Source organism: Lynx canadensis, chromosome C1, assembly GCF_007474595.2.
Source record: "Lynx canadensis isolate LIC74 chromosome C1, mLynCan4.pri.v2, whole genome shotgun sequence".
Taxonomy (NCBI): domain Eukaryota; kingdom Metazoa; phylum Chordata; class Mammalia; order Carnivora; family Felidae; genus Lynx; species Lynx canadensis.
The window spans coordinates 162615039-162629337 of record NC_044310.1 but is presented as its reverse complement, the minus strand read 5'-3'; the positions used below and the strand labels follow the sequence as shown (position 1 = coordinate 162629337).

At 47.6% G+C, this 14299-nt stretch overlaps 1 long non-coding RNA gene across 1 annotated transcript in view; it reads right to left on the bottom strand.

The window, feature by feature from the left end:
- LOC115520874 overlaps positions 1 to 13960 on the bottom strand; it is a 69015-nt gene extending 55055 nt beyond the window's left edge. Inside the window, exon 1 of the long non-coding RNA XR_004344020.1 lies at positions 13869 to 13960. This is a non-coding gene — a long non-coding RNA (uncharacterized LOC115520874). The remainder of the gene's footprint in view (positions 1 to 13868) is intronic.
- Positions 13961 to 14299: the final 339 nt, after the last annotated feature.

Sequence of the window (14299 nt, the reverse complement as noted above, 5' to 3'; positions counted from 1 at the left end):
TTTTTCCTTGGTTTGTACAGTCAGGGAATTAGGTTATAACACATCAAATCCTATTTGAGACCAACTAGCAATTTTATGAATGAAGATTATATTAATACTTTTATTATGGTTTCATTTGTTTCAACACATTCTCCTACCTTATTGAAGTCATTAGAGCCTCTCAGCAAATGCTTAAAATTTTTTGAAGTAAAATTATTTCACTAGTCCCGTATCTCACACAAGGATCTCACATCAGCTGATATTTCACATAATCAGGGGCGCCTGCCTGGCTTAGTTGGTAAAGCATGTGACTCTCAGTCTCAGGGTCACGAGTTCAAACCTCACGTTGGGTGTGGAACCGACTAAAAAAAAAAATTGTTTTAAATCAAGGAAAAGCTAAGCTAAAAGTTATGATTCATTCATTACGATATAGTGTAAGGAAACCCTGACTTAGGAGTCACATTGTTTCTCCACTGAAGAGAGATTTTAATAATCTTTTCAGTTGTAATATATTTCACAATATAACTGTTTTCCTTTTTTTTGTTTATTCCACCCAACAGCACAAAACAACACAAGAAATATGAAGTGCCATGTTGCTGACCTAGTTTGTGGCGCTCTCATGAACGCGGGGAAGTGTTGGGGGTTTTACTGTTGTCCAGATACAGTCACAATTATTATTGGAGAAGGTAACAGCAAGTAAAGCTACAAATCCTGAAACTGTTTTCTAGTTCTGAAACAACTACTTAGCTGCCCATGTCACTGTGGTAACACAAAAAGCAGAGGAGGTCATTTTTAGAGATGAAAATGACTCACTGAAGGAAATTGGCAAAAAGGTCCTTCCAGTGGGGTGCCTGGGTGACGCGGCCAAGTCTTGATTTCAGCTTAGGTCATGATCTCATGGTTCATGTGTTCGAGTCCTGCATGGGGCTTTGTGCTGACAGGGCGGAGCCTGCCGGGGTTCTCTCTCTCCCTCTCTCTCTCTGCCCCTCCCCCCACTCAGGCTCCCTCGCTCTCGCAAAATAAATAAAAACAGTAAAAAAAAAAAAAAAAGACCTTCTAGAGGTAAAATGTTGTAAACTGGGAATGTTTTAAATACATAAAAATCTTTTGGTTTTCATTGTGTCCATCTTAGACCAGTGAGTTTCCTTTGTTATGTTTACAGGCACAACTTGGGCACAAGCCAAACCTTGCCCATGCCAAAAAATAAAAATAAAAATCAAGGCCTGAGCTGATCATTTGGATGCCTTTTCCTAGGAGTGGACATTTTCCTGACAGTTTTTATTTTTTTAACCAAAGAAAATTCATAATATTGAAGAATTTATTGTTTCTTTTTAAAAACTGTATGCAAACTATGTGAGAAAGGAGATGATTTGGGCATACGAAGGTTAAGTTCAAGCGCATCAGCTCTCTGTCCCCAGATTCTAGGAACACTGTTTTTGATGTCCCAAAGTGTGGAGGAAGGGGGAGTAAAAATGTAGAGCTCTGGAATGCATTCAAACTTAAGCAGTTATCATCTTAAAATAGGCTGTTATAAATATAAGTTGTTTTATGTAAGCCTCCGGGTAACCACAAAGCAAAAACCTATCGTAGATACACAAAAGATAAAGATTAAGGAATCAAAGCATGCTACGAAGAAAGTCATCAAATCATAAAGAGAGCAAAAGAAAGGAAGGCAGAAATTACAAAACAGTCAGAAAACAATTAACAGAATGGCAATAAGTACATACTTATCAGTGATTACTTTAGGGGCACCTGGGTGACTCGGTTAAATGACTGATCCTTGATTTCGGCTCAGGCCATGATCTCAGGTTCTTGAGTTTGAGCCCCACACTGACAGTGTGGAACTCGGAACTTACTTGGGATTCATTCTCTCTCTTTCTCTCTTTCTCTCTGCCTCTCCCCTGCTTGTACACAAGGGCATGTGCGCTCTCTAAATTAATAAATTTTAAAAATAACAACAATAATAATTACTTTTTTTTTTCAACATTTATTTTTGGGACAGAGAGAGACAGAGCATGAACGGGGGAGGGGCAGAGACAGAGGGAGACACAGAATCGGAAACAGGCTCCAGGCTCCGAGCCATCAGCCCAGAGCCCGACGCGGGGCTCGAACTCACGGACCGCGAGATCGTGACCTGGCTGAAGTCGGACGCTTAACCGACTGCGCCACCCAGGCGCCCCAATAATAATTACTTTGAATTTAAGTGGACTAAATGCTCCAATCGAAAGACACAGAGTGGCTGAATGGATAAAAAAGACAAGACCCATCTATATGCTGCTTCTAAGAGGCTCCCCTCAGATGTAAGGACACACACAGACTGAAAATGAAGGGATGGAAAAAGATATTCTATGCAGATGGAAGCACAAAGAAAGCTGGAGTAGCTATACTTATATCAAACAAAATAGACTTTAAAGCAGACTGTGATAAGAGGCAAAGAAGGACATTCCGTAATGATAAAGGGGTTAATCCGACACAAGAATATAATATTTGTAAATATTTATGCACCAACACAAACACCTAAATGTATAAAGTAATAACAACGCTAAAGGGAGAAATAACAATACAATAATAGAAGGGGACTTAATACCCCACTTTCACCAATGGATACATCATCCAGACCAAAAATCAATAAGGAAATATTGGTCCTAAACGACTCGTAACCAGAGGGACTTAACAGATACATAAAACATTCCACCCAAAAGCAACAGAATACACATTCTTCTCAAGCACATATGGAACCTTCCCCAGGCAAGATTATATATATTAGGCCACAAAACAACTCTTAATAAACTTAAGAAGAGTTAAGGCATACCAAGCATCTTTTCTGACCACAACGGTATGAAACTAGGAATCAATAAGAAAACTAGAAAATCCACAAATACGTAGAGATTAAATAACATGCTACTGAACAACCAACAGGTCAACGAAGAAATCAAAAGAAAAATCAAGAAACCTCAAGACAAATGAAAATGGAGAAACAACATACTAAAATCTACGGGACACAGCAAGATTCTAGGGACAGACACTATCGATGAGCTCCAGGAGCTGGCATTCAGTGTAGCTATAAACGGAGGGCCCGGGGCCCTCAGCCCATTGCTGGCCAGCTTCTCCAACCCTACCTCACTTTACCCAGTGCAACGGTTTTCAAACTGTAGTATCTTTCGGAATCACCTGGAGAACTTGATACAGGCCCCACCTACAGTTTGAGTTAAGAGGGCTGGGGTAGAGCCCCCAAATTTGCATTTCCAACAAGCTCCCAGGGGATGCCGTTGCTGCTGGTCCCGGGATCACACTTTGGGAACCACTGGCTCAGTGTTTCTCTGCGGTGGCCGTCCAGTAGATTCACCTGAGGCCCTACTGCAAACCAATTAAATCAAATGCTCTGTGGGCGAGGCCAGGGAAGGCAGCTCCCCACGTGATTCTAATGCGTCCCTGTTGTGCTAAATGAATTCAGCTTCATTTTTCTGTGTGTTAAAATGTACCCAGGACTTGTTCTTAACCACGTACGGTAAGACGCACGGACGTGGAAATGATTGTCAGGAAGGAGAAAGGTAACGCTCCTAGGCCTCTAGAAACAGGAGGCATCACGCCATGCAGGGCCACATGGGGACAGACCAGGGCCAGGCAGAAAGGGACACGTCAGAGCATGGCCCAGAAATTTTCCTGGGGTTCTCTCTGGAACTTTCTCTGTGTCAGTTTAGGATTGGGCAGTTTGAATAATTTTGGCAGGCTCCGGACTACAGGGATGGTCCCTGGTTGTCCAGTACAGGACCCTGGGCCGACACAAGCAGAGGAATTTCGGCTTGGTGTGTGAGAGTTTGATAAAGGAGACTGTTGGGAATGGGTTGGTTGGTTAGTGTATCACGCGTGCTTGTGCAGGGGCGTCCTTTGCTTTAGGAACTAGCTACCCCGAGAGGAGCAGCATCAGGGCTCTAAAACCAGAACATCGAGAGTACAGAAAACAAGAAAGTACAGTCAAATAGTTGGCTACCTCTGCTTCCCTTCAGAGTCTCACCTCCTACTTTATGATCTAAGTCTGACTGTGTCCTCAATCCTTCCTTCTTCTGCTCAAATTTTATTCTAGATTGCATAGCTTAACCTAAATTACACGTCAAGTCAGAAAAACGAGATGGGTTCGAGCATGAACCATGTTGGATCACTTCAAGGATTTCGATTTCTCGGACCGCACTTAATGAGACGAGCATCACACAAAATGTAAGAAATATAAATTGTCCTGAGAACTCGGACAACCCACATCAGCCTCACCCAGCAGAAGACCTGTCAACGTGGCTCAGCTGTCTGTCCCAGGAGACCTTTGCCCCTGGAAGCCGAGACTGCTTGCTTCAGAAGTTCCTGCGCATAAGTTTACCCGAGACAAAGGACTGCTCACCTGGGCAGACAGCTTGCTTATCAAACAACAGTTTACCCATCAAGAGCCCCGATGAGGTCTTTGCCATGTTCACCAGTCTTAATGCTGCCATATCCCCGCATCATGAAAGATAGGGTTTTTTAAGTTTATTCATTTATTGTGTGTGTGTGTGTGTGTGCGCGTGCGAGAGAGAGAGAGAGAGAGAGAGAGAGAGAGAGAGAGAGAGAGAGAGAAAGTGCACGCACAAGGTGGGGCGGGGTAAGAGAGAGGGAGATACAAACTCCCAAGCAGGCTCCACACTGTCAACGCAGAGCCTGATGCAGGGCTCAAACTCAGGAACTCTGAGATCATGACCTGAGCAGAGATCAAGAGTTGGATGCTCAACCGACTGAGCTACCCAGGCACCCCGAAAGACACGTCTTTTGTTTTGTTAGGTTTATTTCTTTTTGAGGTGGGGAGGGCCAGAGACAGAAGGAGAGAGAATCCCAAGCAGGCTCTGTGCTGTCAGTGCAGAGCCCGATATGGGGCTCAAACCCACGAACTGTGAGATCACGACCTGAGCCAAGAGTCAGATGCTTAACCGGCTGAGCCACCCAGGCGCCCCAAAAGACACGTCTTAACCATTGAGCCCAGACCACCTCAAACCCTACAAAATCCTGCTCTGACTCCCCAGTATGAGCGCCTGCTACTGCCTTGAGTTCCAATTAACTTTAGTTTTTGCTTTAGTTGCAGGCAGTCAGACAATATTTTAGGAAGCTCAACAGTTACTTCAAGAGCCAAGGGCTCTTGGGGCGCCTGGGTGGCTCAGTCAGTTGAGCGCCCGACTTCGGCTCGGGTCATGACCTCACGGTTTGTGAGTTCAAGCCCCGTGTCGGGCTCTGTGCTGACAGCTCGGAGCCTGGAGCCTGCTTCTTGTTCTGTGTCTCCCTCTCTCTCTGCCCCTCCCCCTCCCCTGCTCATGCTCTAGCCTCTCTCTCTCTCTCAAAAATAAACATTAAAAAAATTAAAAAAAAAGAGCCAAGGGCTCTTGTTGGGGAAATACTATATACTAGTATACTATATACTAATTCCACGTTTATGGCAATTGCAATCATGTGAGCATAATAAAGTTTCTGAAAATTCTACATTAAAAAATAAAACTTTACAGGGCACCTGGGGGGCTCAGGTCATGATCTCTTGGTTCATGAGTTCGAGCCCCACATCAGGTTTTCTGCTTTTAGCACAGAGCCTGCTTTAGATCCTCTGTCCTCCTCTCTCTCTGCCCCTACCCTGCTTATGCTCCCTCTCAAAATAAATGAACTTTTTAAAATTTTTTTTAACGTTTATTTATTTTTGAGACAGAGAGAGACACAGCATGAACGGGGGAGGGGCAGAGAGAGAGGGAGACACAGAATCGGAAGCAGGCTCCAGGCTCTGAGCCATCAGCCCAGAGCCTGACGCGGGGCTCGAACTCGCGGACCGTGAGATCGTGACCTGAGCTGAAGTCGGACGCTTAACCGACTGAGCCACCCAGGTGCCCCAAAATAAATGAACTTTTAAAAAATTTAAAAAAATAAAAATAAAACTTCAGGATATTAAGCAAACTAGCTTAGGCACAGGAGGCCTACTAACTCCTCTAAGAACATTCCCCCCCACCCCCTAATCATAGGTTTTAAAGCATTGATTTAGGCATGAGTGATCTGAGATAAACTAAGGAGTACCAAGCATATAAAGCATGAACCTGACATCCTGAAGCTAACGGTGAGCGAGAGGGCACCCAGGCTTCCCCCTCCCGGAAGTGTCCTCACACATCAGAGCCTCTGTGCTGGGCCAGCTGTCCTGTGGAGAGGAGTTTCCACATTATGTGTGGTTTCTACACGATCAATGAAGGAAGGTTTCTTGGAATCCACCAGTGTGTGCAGAGGGCTCTCCACTGAGACACCTCCAAACGAGGCCTCCATTCACTCTGTCGGGGCAGGGGGAGGCAGGACACTCTCTTGTCTTGGAGCCCCAAAGCCACTCGAGCAGGTGCACGCTGCCTAGCATGAGCCTCAGTGAATTCTTGCCAGATAACAATTCCTGCTCCTGGTGGTGCCACGGAGAGATCAGAGGAAATCCCCATCTGGTCACTTCACAGCCTTCTCAGAGGTGGGAGGAGACATCAGTCGGGGAGCCTAACTTCCTTGCCGTGTCCTCTCTGGAAACACCCTGCAGCTTTTTCCCAGCTCTGGGAGAAGAAACTAATAAATTATCAGAGAATTCTAGGATCCAATGCTTTGCCTGTGAAACAGGTGGCCAAACAAAGAGGGTGCTTGGCCTCACGAAATCAAGGTTATTCAAATTACCAGTGAGCATTTTGCCAGCGTACTCTTTGACATGTCCTCATTAAAAATTAATCACCATTAATATGAATTATAGTGATTAAGAGGAAACATCTGAAGACAGGTTTGAATCCTTATGGCTCCAGCTGGATGGAGCAAGAGGACACAGAGCTGCTAAAGGGAAGAAGCTTCACCGTCTTAAAGAAAGGGGGCGCCTGGATGGTGCAGTCAGTTAAGGGTCCGACTCAGCTCAGGTCGTGATCACACAGTTAGTGAGTTCGAGCCCTGCATTGCACTTTGCACTGGTCGTGTGGAGCCTGGAGACTGCTTGGGACTCTCTCTCTCTCTCTACCCCTCTCCCACTTGTGCATGTGCTCTCTCTCACTCTCTCAAAATAAATAAATGTAAAGAAGGAAAGGGGAAAATAAGGCAGGCATTCCCTAAAAATGCTTGGGCTAGGGTCTGGGCTCTGGGGGACACTGCTCCCCATCCCTCACCCACGTTATGTTCTCTGTATCACGGGGAGCTTCTCCACTCATATAGCGGTCTTGTCTGTGGAGGGAAGTCAGAGGTTTTCATCCCACTCCAGATCTCCTGACGTGAATTTGGATTATGCCAAAGTTTTTCTTTCTTGCCTACACCCCCACAAGCCACTATTCTTTCTTCTTTTTCCAATTTTAGGATGGGGAGGGACAAAGTGTTCAGTGGAAGGTCATTCTGAGGGGCAGCTGGGGGTTTCTCACAAGAAATGAATGCCAAATGGCCCTGCATCGCTTGATGGTTGGGTGTTGAGAAGCCTGAGGGACTGCCCAGCAGAGGACTGGCCCAGGCCAGCGTTCGAGAAACTCAGTCAGTTAGGAAGCATGGCCTTCTGCCTGCACATTGGAAACCGGCTCAAAGGCAAGGCAAAGTGGTGAAGGGAAAAAAACCCATGTGATCCACTAACAGCACGGATAGTTGTCTGTTTTCCCTGTACCAAAAGCCTGGCCCAATCAAATATAATCCAAAGCACAAGCATACTAAATCAGTTTTTGCAGTGCCCACAGCTTTCTACAATGTTGGGGGAGGGGGGGGGTGGAAAGAGACTTCAGGCCTGGAATTTAAAAACAAAACCTACTGATTATAAAAACTGTATTACAGGAGAGAGAAGGGAATGTGGTCAGCTGGGGGCTGAGGGCCCTGAAACATCAAAATTGCAGGCTTTCTTCTCTACCCAAACCCTCTGCAAGGCTTCCCTTGTGGGTGGAGGGGAGGGTTACTGCAGCAGGCAAGAGAGAGCTCCAGCCTCTCCTGGAGGGAAGCGGAACGTGGCTTTATCGCCGGTCCGCCATTCCAAAAATGCTACATGGAAATGGCACTGAGAATACGCATTGAAAGAAGTACTTGTTCTGATCGAGCAAAGGGAAGATGGTGCAAATGGTCAAGGGAATAAAGCGTTAAGGATCTAGCTGTTATCTCAGGACCTGCAGTTCCTGTGATTACCAAAGGGCCCATTTTCCGGTCGGCAGCACCTGTTTGGAATTCCATCCACTCGGCCCAGCCCTCTGAAACCCTGAGGAGGCCACAGGGTGACGGCGGGCCCCCGAGTCCCCTGCTGCCCCAGGTTAGATGGGTCTCTGGGAATGTCCCTTACAGATGAGGACAGAGCCCTCAGCCAGCAGTCCCAGAGCCGAGCAAACTACCGCCGTGGGTGGTATCATCTGGGCCCCATGTGTTTCCCGGAGCGACTGAGGAGCTGAGGCTTACAAACGGGTGGGTGACCTGGCAGAGATGCGTGGTCACGGTGGAATCTAGTTGCCATGGGGATATGAGGTTTTATGCTCAAGCTGTTTGAGAGCAAATTTTCCACTGCGTGTATGTAAACATATTGCAGCATCTTTAGTTTTTAAATTCGTTTTCTTTTTCAGAGAGCATCCAGAGTGGGCTCGTACATTCCAAGAAGAATTAGGAAAGGTAATTTTCCAGGGGACAGGTCCTTGGAGGGTATCAGGGGCTCAGCCTTTGTTTAGGCCTGAGTGTAGGAAGGAGAGCGTGGGGCTCCTTTTCGGGAAGCAGCAAGGTCTGCCCAGTTATTTGGGCCCAAGAGTGGGAGGAGTTCTAGAGACAAGCCAAGGACAGCATTTTCATCTCTTGCCATCTTTGCTGAGGAAGTTTTACCTCGTTTTCTACCTTCCCTGCTGTTCAGTAAATGACTCCATAGCCTCCCTCCCTCTCTCCTCTAGCTCAACATGCAGGAACACTGTTTTGAGCCAGTCTTAGCCAATTTGGACTCCTAAAACAAAGTGCCACACACTGGGTGGCTTACGCGACAATTAATTTCTCACCCTCCTGGAGGCTGGGAGTCCAGGATCAAGGTGCCGGCAGATCTGGTGAGGGCCTACTTCCTGGTTTATAGACGACTGTCTTCTTATGTCCTCACGTGGAAGAGAGAAGCAGCGAGCTCTCTGGTCTCATCTTATTAGAGAACTAATCCCATTCAGAAAGGCTCCATTCTCATGACCTAATGATCTCCCACAGGCCCTACCTCCTAAAACCATCACCGAGGGGGTTCAGATTTCAACATATGAATCTGGGGACATAGTGGCCCCTGTGAACTTCTCTCTGGTAAAATACACATAAACACCCAAAATGTATCATTCTAACCACTTTCGCTGTGTAGTTCAGTGGTCCTAAGTACCTTCCCAAGATTGTGCAACCGTTGCCCCCACGTGTTCGTCACGCTGCACGAAAACTGTTCCCGTTGAACGAAGCCTCCCCCCATCCCAGGCAACCATCGTTCTATTTTCTATCTCTAGGAATTTGCCAGTGCCAGGCACTCCAGAGAAGTGGAATCATGCAGTACTTGTCATTCTGTGACTGGCTGATCTCATTTAGCGTAATACCCTCGAGGTTCAGGCATGCGATGGCACGAACCAATACCTCATTCCTTTCCATGACTGGGTAATATTCCTTTTATGGAGGGGCCGTGTTTTATTTATCCACTCGTCTGCCGACGGACACTTGGGTTGTTTCCGAACAATGCTGCTGGGAAGATGGCTATACAGATATCTGTTTGGGTCCCTATTTTCAGTTGTTTAGGTATATACCCAGCAGTGGAATTGTGGGACCATGTGGCAACTCTCTATTGAACTTTTTGCTGTTTTCACAGCGAGACTTTGCGGGCTTACAATCAGTGGGTTTCCTGGGGCAGGTGGAGATTATTTCCCAAGGAAGTTTGGCAAGGAGCATCACGGTCTTTGTCTTTTAATTCTCTCACATTCACTCGCCTATTTCTCTCCCAGGGTCATGGTGTCTGTAGGTCTTCTTAGTTCACTTCTCTTCTATTGACTGCTTAGACTTTAACGTGTCTGACAGCAGCAGATTGATGATCTGTTGATTGACGACAGACTAGCAACTTTGGGTGGGGGTGCGGAGACTCATCTCCCTGGTCTTCCAAACTCTCTTGAGCCACCCTGTCAATCCCACAATACTTGGCTTCTACTGTTCACCCATGGGGACCTGGGCATCTGGCCCGGCAGGCAGGCCTTTACTGCCTCCTTGACACCCCATCATCTCCTGCCACCTTTCACAACATCCTTTCCTTCATCTCAACACCCTGACTCCCCACGCCGCCTCTGTCTCCACTCACCTTCACACGGTTCCTTTTTCTAAGGACTTCCCCAGCCCCGGAGGTCTCTAGAGCCCGGTCTAGTGTTTTCACTATTGTTTCCAATGATTTGTCCTCTCAGGGGACAGCACATTTCCCACCCTGACGCTCACCAATAACTGGCACAAGACTGAGCTCACAGAACTTGGCAAATAAGAGCATATTGATTTATGACCCTGGTCAGAGACTTGGACAAAGATGCTGCTTCGGGTCCCCCAAATCAAGGAAGCCTGTGGGTAACAGAAGAGGCCATTTCTGGACCTAGAGGCTAGACTATCTCTTTGCTACATTTTGCTTTTTGTCTTTTTAACACTCCTGTTGTGAAATAGAACATACTCCAAGAAGCACATGAAATGTAAGTGAATAGTTTAATAAATAATTATAAAGCCAACATCCTGGTCACCACCACCCAAGAAGAACACTGAATGCCCCCAAGAACCCCTCGTAACCTGGAACCCAGGCCAGTTCTGACCTGTCCCTTCCCCCTGGGGCAACCCCATCCAGAATTTTATAAAAATTGTTTTTTGGGTTTTTCTTCACATTTTTACCACTTGTATACACATCCCTAAAAAGCATGATTTTTTCCTGTTTTTAATTTTGCACGAGTGAAATGATGCCACACATACTCTTTCAGGGTTTGCTTCACTTGGCTTCGTGTTTGTGAGCCATACCCAGGTCCTTGCACCAGGCTGGAGTGGGTTATCTGGACAGACTGTAACGTTCCGCTGTACAGCACAGCTCAATTTATTTAGACCATGTGCACCATAAATGTTGATGGACAGTGTGTTCTCTCCAGCTTGGGGCTGTTAGGAAGAACGCTCCTATGCATTTGCCTAGGAGCAGGACTGCTGGGGTCATGGTGTCCGTATGCCTTCACCTCTACTAGACAATGAATGCCAACCCGTTTTCCTAAGTCTCACTTTTACCCCACATGAGACAGTGTCTCTGCATCCCAGCTCTCCAACAACTCAAAAAATGCTCTGTAAATTTACACGCAAGGAGGGGCCCCCAGTCCTATCCTACTGGAGCTAAAACCGTTCAACCGACAGCCTTGACCTTAGCCACCTCCGAACCCCGGAAACTATTGGAGAAGCTCCGACCCCAGTTTGGGGGTGTCAGGGGTACGAGAGACACGGCGCAAGAATAAGAATCTCGGGGGCGGGGGGAGAGGGGGGTGCGGACGCAGGGGCTTGTTGCTGTCACCCTGGAGCTGTGAACCACAGAGCCCTAGCCAGCTACAAACCCAGCCAGCCGGTCATAAAACATACATCAAAGCCTCAGGAAGCCACTGCCTGCGGGCTTAAACAGAGCCCAGGTGTGACCTGTAAGCTCCCTTTTTGCTCCCTGCTGAGCTGTGCACCTGCCCGGACCAGGGCTTCAACAGGCAGTCTCCAAGTGACCAGGGGAGCTGGGGCGTAAGGTCAGAATTGCGCTCAGCCTCACCAGCTGGGAGGGTTCACCTGAGCTCTGCGCCTGGGGTTCACCCCAGGAATAGAGCAGAGATGCCGCACTACCCTTTGCAAAAAGCACCTCGTTATTACAAGTTTCAAGCAATAGTCAGGTACAAAAGAGAATGAAACAAAGGCATTTGAAATCTCCCCACCCAGAAAGAAGTATCACAAACATTTTGGTCAACATCACTCTAGATATCTTTCTGTACAAATACACAGAGGGGTGGGAGGGTAGATGGATACATAAGTGATACATATAATTCTAGAAAAAAATCCTACTCTACATGTTATTTGAAAACAGAAGTTAGTTCCTTCTCTTTACGAATATTTTCAGCCTTCTTCTTCCAACTATAAGAGAAGATATTCTCAATGCAGAAGCCTAGAAATCATAGATCATAAAGAAAATCATCTGCGTTCCACCACCAGATTTCTATGAGCATGATTGCAGAGGTGTATATATACAATGTAATAAGTCACTTGTTTGTAAAGTCTTTATCAAAATAGCATAGCAAAAAAACCAAAACAAGACAAACGAACATAGCAATACATTGCTTTCACACACGCACGCACGCGCGCACACATCCCGGCCCGGCCCGGTCCGGTCCATAGCTCCTTTTTAGGCTTTCAAACTGCCCAGTGGCCTGGGCTTCCCTGGCAATGCTGGCCTCTGGGTCCTGGGCTGGGCTTCCTGAAAACGACCCTCCTATCCACTCAGGGCTCAATAATAACCAAATCTCACACTTCCCAATAAGGAGCCAAGAGGACAAATGGACCAGCCCTCCTTCATCAGATGGCTGGTGGCTGCATTTTGGTTTCTGTGCTCAGCCACACACAGAAGTATGTATATGAAGCAAAACAAAGCTACGGCTGACCTCTTTTTATAGTGATAAGCAGTACAGTTCAATCCACAGAAAAGCCCAATGGCAACAATCCTTTAACCATAACTAACACAGTAATTCGAATTTTACCATCAGGGCAATAAACTGCATTAATGCTCTCAGAGTACAGACACGGCAGCTCAAAGGGACAGTCTCCAAAGCAAGCCTGGGTGACTGTCCACCCAGGCCAGATGTGACCGCCCCTCGCATGGTTGCGAGAAAGCACAGGACAAAAGTCGAGACAGAGTATGTCGTTTCCATAGCTACAAGGCCTTGAACCAAATTCTCCAACAAAGCATTGAGGAAATGGAACCGATACAACTCTACTTAGCTGTCGCGTCCCTGGAGCCAGACTACGAAGGGAGCTGTGCCCACTTGAAGCCTCTGTGCCCCACCAGCTTCATCTCCCTGGCCAGCACAAAGTCTGTCCTCCAGACCCAGGCTCTAGTGAGAGGCTTTAACAGGGCTTTGGAAAACCGGATTCACTTCTTCCCGGTGCTACAGACAGGTGGGGTCAGGAGGCCTGACCAGTTACCCCAGTGCCCTGTCCAGCACTCCTCACTCATTCCAATCTTCCAGTGCCCCTTGTTACCCAAGAGCTTCGTGTGACCCCTATACACGCAGCACCCACCCCTACATGCCCTCCGCATACCCCCTCATCAGCGTCCGTCTCTCCAGCTCCCGTCAGCCCTCCAGCCCCGTGGAGGGGACTGAGCTGTTTATACATTACTGTGCTCAGGCAACACGACTGCATTTCACCTGGGCCCTTCCGAAAGCAAAACTGTCCTCCAAAAACGTGGCCCCCGCCAGAGGCTGCATGCCCTGAGCCGGGTGGACGGGGCTCTGCTGGGGGCACGCTGGCTGTGGGGACCCTCGGATCATACCGCGTAGGGGGCTACCTATTCCCGCCATGCCTGAGCCCATCCCGATTTCCAAGGAGTTTGGGGACAAGGATAAGAGAGAGGGCCCCTCTCTGTGGGGGCACGGAGTAAGCTCGCTGTGCTCATTCCAGCCGCAGCACCAGCTGGTGAGCGTGCCAGATCTTTCTCTATCCCCCATGCCACCTCCTCCTCTCACCTAAAATGGGAGGAGAGAGGGGGAGGAAATGCTTTCTTTTCCTCCTGTACTGAATTTATCCTAACTGCAGACCGGCTGCAGAGCTGGGGAGAAGATAAACAGAGAAGTCGAGTTAGAATCTTTCAAAATCTCCCCGTGTCCTCCAGCCCACTCCATTTTCCTTCCTACCTTGTCGGAGGAGGAGCTCTGCCCGGCCTCCACCGCTCCATGCCGCATCTGAAAGACGGTCTCTCTGGCCGTGGCTCCCTTGTTCTTCATGGGAGCTTCAGACCCCAGCTGAAGCTGTTTCACAGGCTGGGCCTGAGAATTCTGACAGGTGCTTGGCATTTTCTAACCAAGTCTCACCTGGGCCTTGGCCACTTGGTTGACTGCTAGTTCCACCCTGTCCCCCTCGAAGCTATCTCCAGAGCAATGGCACATTTGATTTGCCTCATACCCCCCGCTCCCCGTGCAGAGTCTAAGGAGAAATATACAAATGGCAACAGCCTAAGAGAGAAAGAAAAGGGGAGAGCCTGGGTGTCCACCGAGTAGAATATCAAGCTTGGACCAAAGCCAGCTGGGGAGAGGAGAGGAGAGGCAAACCTCCCAGGGTCAGGACG